Genomic DNA, 10,294 nt, shown 5'->3' with positions numbered 1-10,294 from the left:
CACAGTGGCCTGGTATGGAACTTGCTGGCACAGCACAACCCATGTTCTCCTGCAGACCTGCCCATTTGAGTACACCCTTGGCTAGAACCCATCCAAAGCAGTGCCACAAGCCTAGCAGTGCACAACAAACCCTGATAGGGCCCAGAACCATATCAAAATAACACCTCCCCTGGAGATAATGGGAGATAACCATACACACCAGTCCAGCTACGGCCCCAAGAGGAGGCTGGGAGAAGATATCTGGTCTGACTGCAGGCTCTGACCACCAATGAAAGCTTCTCAGGGACAACACTGGGAAAGCATCCTGCAGTTTGGTGCTACTGCATCTCTGGCAAATGCCTGGTCTGACTCAACTCAGTCCCAAGGCAGCTCCAGACTGGCCCACTAACAACAGAGGGACCAAACCCCACAACATGCAAAGACAACCATTGCAGAGAACTGGATTAAGGCAAACATGACTCAACCACAATAGTACAGTGCACTCAACACACATAGGAGACACCCCTTAAGTGCCAGGTTCTAGTGAAAAGGGGACTTTACACTACAGGGCATTACAGGACCTCTTCTTCATAAGGCTGCCACTTTCAAGGTAAGAAGACTTTCTTAACACATAGAAATAGACATAGAGAGTTAGACAAAATGAGAAGAGAGAATATGTCCCAAATGAAAGCACAGGACAAAATTACAGCAAGAGACCTAAATGAAATGGAGATTAATATGTCTCATAAAGAATTTAAAGTAATGGTCATAAAGATATTCATAAGACTTGAGAAGATAGTGGAGGACCTCAGTACAAACCTCAACAAAGACATAGAAAACAAAAAGAAGAATCAAAGGTGAAGAATTCAAAAACTGAAATTAAAAATACACTAGAGGGAATAAATAGTAGACTAGAGGAAGCAGAAGAACAGAGCAGATACCTGGAAGAAAGAGTAATGGAAAGCAATCAAGCTGCACAGGAGACAGAAAAAAGTTTTAATAACAAATGAAAATAGAATTCAGCAACACTATTAAGCATAGTAACATTAAGTTTATAAGGGTCCCAGAAAGAGAAGAAAAAAGGGGGCAGAAAATTTATTTGAAGAAATAATAGGCAAATGCTTCCTGAATCTGGGAAGGAAACAGAAATCCATATCAAGGAAGCACAGAGATTCCTCCCAAAAAAATCAACCAAAAGAGATCCAAACCAAGACACAGATTAATCAAAATGTCATATTAATAAAAATGTTATAAAGTAGTGATAAAGAATTTTAAGAGCACAAAAGAGGACAAGGGAAACCCATAAGTCTATCAGTTGATTCCTTAGCAGAAACACTACAGGCCAGAAGGAAATGGCATGATACAATCAAAAAAGAAAAAGCCTGAAGCCAAGATACTCTGTTAATCAAGAATATCATTCAGAACAGAAGGAAAGATAAAAAATCTCCCAAACAAAAGTTAAAGGAAATCATGACCCCTAAATCAGGCTTATAAGAAATATTAAAGGAGACTCTTCAAATGAAAGATAAGGTCATAAATAGGAGTAAGAAAAGTAGGGAGCCAGAAAGCCATAAAATTAAGTATAAAACCCACTTAATTAACTTAAAATTAACTATAAAAACCACTTAAGGGATTTACAAAATAAAAGGATGTAAAGTATGGCACCATAACCTAAAACTTGGTGGGTGGGTATGGACTTGGTTCAAACATAAGGAACCACATAATATATTTTACTTATATCTACTTAATATAGATGACTAAATGCAAAAGATGTTACATACAAACCAATGGTAACCACAAATCAAGAACTGGCAATACATATGCAAAACAAAGATAAAGGAAAACAAACATATCATAAAGGGAGCTAGTAAACCATGAGAGGTAGCAACAAGAGAAGTAAGGAACAAAGAACTATAAAAATAACTATAAAACAAGCAATAAGCTGGCAATAAGAACATACCTATCATGAAAACCACAATGAGATACCCCCTTGCACCTGTCAGAATGGCTAAAATTAACAAGACAGGAAAGAACAAATGTTCACAAGGATACAAAGAAAGGGGAACCTTCTTGTACACTGCTGGGGAGAATGCACACTGGTACAGCCAGCCACTCTGGAAAACAGTATGGAGTTTGCTCAAGATGATAAAAATAGAGCTATCCTACAACCCAACAATTACACTACTAGGTATTTACCCCAAAGATACAAATGCAGTGACCTGAAGGGGCACCTGCACCCTAATGTTCATAGCACCAGGGTCCACAATAGCCAAACTCTGGAAAGAGCTGAGATGTCCTCCAACAGATGAATGTATAAAGAAGATGTGGTTCATATATACAATGGAATATTACCTAGACATCAGAAAGATGAATATCTACCATTTGCATTGACTTGGATGGAACTGGAAGGGATTATGTTGAGCAAAATAAGTCAATTAGAGAATGACAATCATCATACGGTTTCACTCATATGTGGAATATAAGAAATAACACAGAGGATCATAGAGGAAGAAATGAATGGGAAGAAATCATAGGGGAAGAAATGAATGGGAAGAAATCAGAGAGGGAGACAAACCATGAGAGACTCTTAACTATAGGGGAAAAAAAAAGACAACTGAGGGTTGCTAAAGGGGAAGTGGATAGAGGAATTGGGTAATTGGGTGATGGGCATTAAGGAGGACATTTGATGTGATGAACACTGGGTGTTATACACAACTGATAAATTATTGAACTTTACATTTGAAAATAATGATGTACTCTATGTTGGCTAATTCAATTGAAATTAAAAAGAAAAGAACACACCTATCAATAATTACTTGGAACATAAATGGACTAAATACTTTAATAAAAAAAAAAAAACAGGGTGAAGGAAGGATAAAAAAACAAGATCCATCTTTATGATGCCTACAAGAGACTCATTTCGGACCTAAAGGCACATGCATACTGGAAGTGAGGGGATGGAAAAGCATTTATCATGTAAATGCAAATGAGAAGAAAGCTGGGTTTGTGATGTTTATGTTGAACAAAACAGACTTTAAAACTAAGAATACAACAGAAGACAAAGAATACTACCTGATCATAAAGAGAACAATCCAACAAAAGACATAACAATTGTAAATATTTATATACCAAACATGGGAGCTAATAACAAACATAAAGGAACTAACTGATGGTAATACAATAGTAGTAAGGGACTTTAACATCCTATTTACATCAATGGATAGATGGTCCAAACAGAAAATCAATAATGAAATAGTGGTTTTGGATGACACACTGGACAGATGGATCTAACAGATACATTCAATATATTCTATCCTAAAACAGCAAAATACACATTATTTTCAAGGGCACATGGAACATTCTCTAGAATAGATTCATGTGTTACGCCACAACACAAGTCTCAAAAAATTAAAAAAGACTTAAGTCATAGATATATGTGTCTGTTTTTGTGCCAGTACCATATTATCTTAATGATTAGAGTTTTGAGATACAGCTTGAAGTCCAGAACTGTGATGCTTCCAGCTTTGGTTTTCTTTTTCAACAGTACTTTGGCTATTTGTGATCTTTTCTGGTTCCATATGAATTTTAGAACTGCTATTTTATTTATTATTTATTTCTCTATTTTAGAATAGAGAACCCAGAAATGGACCCGTAAGTATATTGTCAACTAATCTTTGACAAGGTGAGAAATAATATCCAATGGAAAAGACAGCTTTTTTTCAACAAATGATATTGGAAAAATTGTAGATGTAATCATCTACATGTAAAACAAGTAGAAGAATGACACTGGGCCACTTTCTTACATCATATACAAAAATAAATTCCAAATGGATGAGGGACCTAAATGTGAGAGAGGAATCCATCAAAATCCTAGAGGAGAACACAAACAGCAACCTCTTTGATCTTGGCCACATCAATTACTTATAAGACATGTCTCCAGAAGCAAGGAAAACAAAAGCAAAAATGAACTATTAGGACTTCATCAAGAAAAAGCTTCTGCACAGCAAAGGAAAAATGTATACACACATATACAATAGACTATTATTCAGCCATCAAAAAGAATAAAATCTTGCCATTTGCAAAAACATGGATGGAGCTAGAGCATATTATGCTAAGCAAAATAAGTCAGTAAGAAAAAGACAAATACCATATGATTTCACTCTCACGTGGAATTGAAGAAACAAAACAGATGAATATAGGGGACGATATGGAAGTGATGAATCACTAAATTCTATCCCTGAAAGTAATACTACACTATATGTTAACTAACTTGAATGTAAATAAAATCTTGAAAGTTGAAAAAAAAAAAGATTGAAGTCATAGAATGCAGCCAGCCTTAGACTGATATCAAAACCAGATAAAAACATAACAAATAAGAGAGCTACAGGCTAATATCCCTGATGAACATAGATGCAAAAATCCTCCACAAAATATTAGCAAACCAAATCCAACAATGTATTTTTAAAAATCATTCATCATAATCAAGTGGGATTTATTCCTGGGATGCACGTGTGGTTCAATATTTGCAAGTCAATTGACATGATACATCACATCAACAAGAGAAAGGATAAAAACCATGTGATCATTTAAAAAGTATTTGACAAAGTACAACATCAATTCATGTTAAAAAGAAACCTCAACAAAGTAGGTTTAAAGGGAACAAACCTCAGCATAATAAAGACAATATATGGCAAACCCACAGCTAACATCATACTCAATAGGGAAATCTGAGTGCTTTTCCCCTAAGGTCAGGAACAAGACAAAGATGTCCACTCTCACTACTTTGATTCAACATTGTTAGGCCAAGCAATGAGAAAGGAAAAAGATATAAAAGGCATTCAAAATGGTAAGGAAGAAGTAAAATTTTCATCATTTGCATATGACAAGATACTACATAGAGAAAATAATAAAGACTCCACCAAAACCCTACTAGAACTGATAAATGAATTTAGTAAAGTCCAAGATACAAAATCAATGTACTTCCATATGAAATCCATGGTATTTCTATACACTAGTAATGAAGTAGCAGAAAGAGAAATTAAGGAATCAATCCCTTTTGCAATTGCAGAAAAAATATGAACATACCTAGAAGTAAACTTAACCAAAGAAGTGAAAGACATGTACTCTGAAAACTATAAAATACTGTTGAAAGAAATTGAATATGACAGAGTGAAATGGAAAGATATTCCATGCTCATGGATAGAATATTATTAAAATGTCTAAGCTATCCAAAGTGATCTGAACATTTAATGCAAGGCCTACCAAGACATGAACAGTGTATAGAAATGCAACTGATTTCTGTGCATTGATTTTGTATCCTGCCATGCTGCTGAACTACTGTATGAGTTCTAGCAATTTTGGGGTGGAGTCTTTTGGGTTTTCCACATAAATTATCATGATATCTGTGAAGAGTGAGAGTTTGCAGGATGCAAAATCAATGCACAGAAATCAGTTGCATTTCTATACACTAACAATGTAACTGAAGAAAGATAACTTAAGAAATTAATCCCACTTACAATAACACCAAAATCCATAAAATACCTAGGAATAAAGCTAACCAAAGATGTAAAGGAACTGTACTCCAGAAACCAGAGAACACTTATGAAAGAAATTGAGGAAGACACAAAGAGATGGAAAAACATCCCATGTTCATGCATTGGAATAATAAACATTGTTAAAATGTCTATGCTATCTATGGAAATCTACATATTCAATCCAATCCCATCAAAATCCCATATCAAAATACCTGCAACATTTTTCACAGAGCTGGAACAAACAATCTTAAAATTTGTATGGAACCAGAAAAGACCCTGAATAGTCAGGAGAATGTTGAAAAAGAAAACTAAAGTTGGGGGCATCATTTTGCCTGACCTCAAGATATATTACAAAGCTGTATTCATCAAGACAACATGGTATTTGCGCAAAAACTGACACATAGATTAATGGAAAAGAATAGAGACCCCAGAAATGGACCCTCAACTCTATGGTCAACTAATCTTTGATAAATCAGGAAAAAATATCTAATGGAAAAAAAAACATTTTTTTCAATAAATGGTGCTGGGAAAATTGGACAGCCACATGCAGAAGAATGAAACGTGACCATTCACTTACACCATACACAAAGATAAACTAAAAATAGATGAAAGACCTCAATGTGTGACAGGAATCATCAAAATCCTAGAGGAGAACACAAGCAGTAACCTCTTTGATGTTGGCCGCAGGAACTTCTTAAAGACACATCTCTAAAGCAAGGGAAACAAAGGTAAAAATGAATGATTGGGACTTCATCAAGATAAAAAGCTTCTGCACAGCAAAGGAAACAGTCAACAAAACTAAAAAGCAACCTACAAAATGGGAAAAGATATTTGCAAATGACATAACAGATAAAGGACTGGTATCCAAGATCTATGAAGAACTTCTCAAACTTAGACCTGAAAAACAAATAATCCAGTCAAGAAATGGGCAGAAGACATGAACAGACACTTCTCTATAGAAAATGTACAAATGGCCAACAGACACATGAAAAAATGCTCCACCTTACTTATCATCAGGGAAATACAAATCAAAACCACAATGACATATCACCTTATACCAGTTAGAATGGCTAAAATTAACGAGACAGGGACAACAAATGTTGGCAAGTATGTGGAGAAAGGGGAACCCTCTTGCACTGCTGGTAGGAATGTAAGCTGATACAGCCACCCTGGAAAACAGTATAGAAGTTCCTCAACAAGTTAAAAAGTATAGCTACCCTACAATTCAGCAATTGCACTTTTGGGTATTTACCCCAAAGATACAAATGTAGTGACCTGAAGGGGCACCTGCACTCCAATGTTCATAGCAGCTATGTCCACAACAGCCAAACTGTGGAAGAAGCTGAGATTTCCTTCAACAGATGAATGGATAAAGATGTGGTTCATATATACAATAGAATATTACTCAGATACCGAAAAGGATGAATGCCTACCATTAACATCTGCATGGATGGAACTGGAGGGGATTATGCTGAGCAAAATAAGTCAATTAGAGAAAGATAATCATCATATGGTTTCACTTATATGTGGAATATAAGAAACTGAATGGGAAGAAATCAGAGAGGCAGACAAACCATGAGAGACTCTTGACTCTGGGAAACAAACTGAGGGTTGTGGAAAGGGAAGAGAGTGGGGGATGGTAACTGGGTGATGGGCATTAAGGGGGGCATGTGATGTGATGGACACTGGGTGTTATATGCAACTAATGAATCATTGAACACTACATCAAAAAATAATGATGTATTATAATAAAATAAAATAAAATAAGTAAAGCAAAAAAAAAAACATGAACAGCACTTTCTCAGAATTAGAACAAATAACCTTAAAATTTATATGGAACTACAAAATATCTCAAGTAGCCAAAGCAGTCTTAAAAAGAATAAAACTGGAGGTATCACAATCCCAGAAACCCAGATATACTACAAAGGTATAGTAATCAAAACAGTATGGTACTGGCACAAATATTGATCGATAGATCAATGGGACAGAATAAAAACCCAGAAATAAACCCGTGAATATATAGTCAATTTATTGGCCACAAAGCAGGAAAGAATATGCAATAGGAAAAAGGCAGTCTCTTCAACAGATAGTGTTGAGAAAACTGACAGCTGCATGCAAAAGAATAAAACTGGGCCACTCTCTTACTCCATACACAAAAATAAATTCAAAGTAGATTAAAGACTGAAATGTGAGACCTGAAACCATAAAAATCCTGGAAGGGTGCAGGTAGTAATTTCTCTGACATCAGCCAAAACAACATTTTTTTAGATACGTCTCCTGAGGCAAAGGAAATAAAAGTAAAAATAAACTATTGAGACTACACCAGAATAAAAACCTTCTCTGCAGCAAAGGGAACAATCAACAAAACTGAAAGACAACTTACTAAATGGTAGAAGATATTTGCTAATGATATATCTGATAAAGGGTTAGTATTCAGAAATATGAAGAACTTATAAAACTCAATAAAAACAAAAACAAATAATCCAATTAAAAAATAGCATGGAGGACAAGGGGAGTTAGAGAAGAGAAGGGAGTTGGGGGAAATTGGAAGGGGAGGTGAACCATGAGAGACTATGGACTCTCAAAAGCAATCTGAGGGGTTTGAAGCAGCGGGGGGTGGGAGATTGGGGGAACCAGGTGGTGGGTATTAGAGAGGGCACAGATTGCATGGAGCACTGGGTGTGGTGCAAATACAAGGAATACTGTTATGCTGAAAATAAAAAAAATAAAAAAATAAAAAAAATTGACAAAAGACATAAACATTTTCCAAAGCAGACATACAGATAGCAGACAGACACGTGAAAAGATGGTCAACATTATTCATCATCAAGGAAATGCAAATGAAAACCACAATGAGATATCACCTCACACCAGTCAGAATGGTAAAAATCAACAACACAAGAAACAACTGGAGGATGTAGAGAAAAAAGAACCCTCTTGTATTGTTGGTAGGAATGCAAACTGGAGAAGCCACTGTGGGAAACAGTATGGAGGTTCCTAAAAAAGTAAAAATAGAATGACCATATGATCCAGCAATTCCACCTTTGGGTATTCACCCCAAGAATATGAACACACTAATTCAGAAAGACACATGTACCCCTATTTTATTGCAGCATTATTTACAATAGCTAAATTATGGAAGCAACACAAGTTTCCAGTGTCCATCTATAGAGGAATGGATAAAAAAGTTGTGATGTGTGTGTCTGTGTGTTTATGTGTGTGAAATATTATTCAACCATAAAAAGGAATTAAATTTTGCAATTTCCAACAACACAGATGCACCTAGAGTGTATAATAATAAGTGAAATAAATCAGCCAGAGAAAGACAAATACCATATGACATTCATATATGGAGTTAAAGGCACAAAACAAATGAACAAATTTAAAAAACAAACCAAAAATTTGACTCTTAACTATGGAGAACAAACTGATGGTTATCAGAGGGGATTCTTGTGGTGGGGGGGGAATGAGTGAAATAGGTGAAGGAGATTAAGAGTACACTTATGATGAGCAGTGAGTGAGTAATGTATAGAGCTGTTGAATCACTATAGTGCACACCTGAAACTATATAACACTGTATGTTAACTATGCTGGAATTAAAACTTTAAAATAAAAAAGAAATTTAAAATATTAAAAAATAAGAAAAGTGTCTATATATATTCTCATTTTTTCAATATGCAGTGTTCTCTCTATGTGTGTATGTGTGTAGATATGAATTTCCATGTAGTGTCACATTCCTTTTGATTTAAAAACTTCCTTTACAGGAAGCTGGCTGGCTTAGCCAGTAAAGCATGCAACTCTTGATCTCAGGGTTATGAGTTTAAGCCCCACATTGGGCCTGAAGCCTGCTTAAAAAAAGAGAGAGAGAGAGGTGTGGATGGCTCAATTAGTTAAGCATCCAACTCTTGGTTTCAGTTCAGGTAATGGTATTAGGGCTGTGAGATCAAGTTCTGCATGGGGCTTCATGCTGTGCACAAAGCCTACTTAAGATACTCTCCCTCTCCCCCTATGTCTCTTCCTATCTCTCTTTCTCTCTCCCTTTCTCCCTCTCTAAAAAGACAGAGTATTAAAAAGGACATTTCTCATAGAGGGTTAGTATCCAAAATCTATAAAGAACTCATCAAATCAATACCCAAAAAACAAATAATCCAGTCAAGAAATGTGCAGAAGACATTAATAGACATTTTTCTAAAGAAGACTTCCAAATGGCCAACAGACACATGAAAAGATGCTCAACATCAAAACCAGGATGAGATATCACTTTACACCTGTCAGAATAGCTAAAATTAACAACACAAGAAACAACAGTTATTGGCAAGGATGCAGAGAAAAGGGAACACTCTTTCTGGTGGAGATGCAAACTGGTGCAGCCACTATGGAGAACAGTGTGAAGGGTCCTCAAAAAGTTGAAAATAGAACTACCCTACAATCCAGCAATTGAATTTAAATTGTAATTTGGGTAAATTGTATTTACCCAAAGGATAAAAAATTTATATATTTGAAGTGGTACATGTATCCTGATGTTTATAGCAGCATTATCAACAATAGCCAAACCATGGAGAGAGTCCAAATGTCCATCGACTGATGAATGGATAAAGATGTAGAATATTACTCAACCATCAAAAAAGAATGATATAGAATTCTGATAGACAATTTTCCTTTCAGTGCTAAAGACGTTTATCCATTGTCTTTGTCATGAATAGTTTAGGATAAGAAGTCTTTGTAATTGTATATATAGTATTTCTTTTTTCTTTTTTTTAAATTTTTAATAAAGCTTTTAG

This window comes from Lutra lutra, chromosome 6, assembly GCF_902655055.1.
Source record: "Lutra lutra chromosome 6, mLutLut1.2, whole genome shotgun sequence".
Classification (NCBI taxonomy): domain Eukaryota; kingdom Metazoa; phylum Chordata; class Mammalia; order Carnivora; family Mustelidae; genus Lutra; species Lutra lutra.
This window is presented reverse-complemented; position numbering follows the sequence as displayed.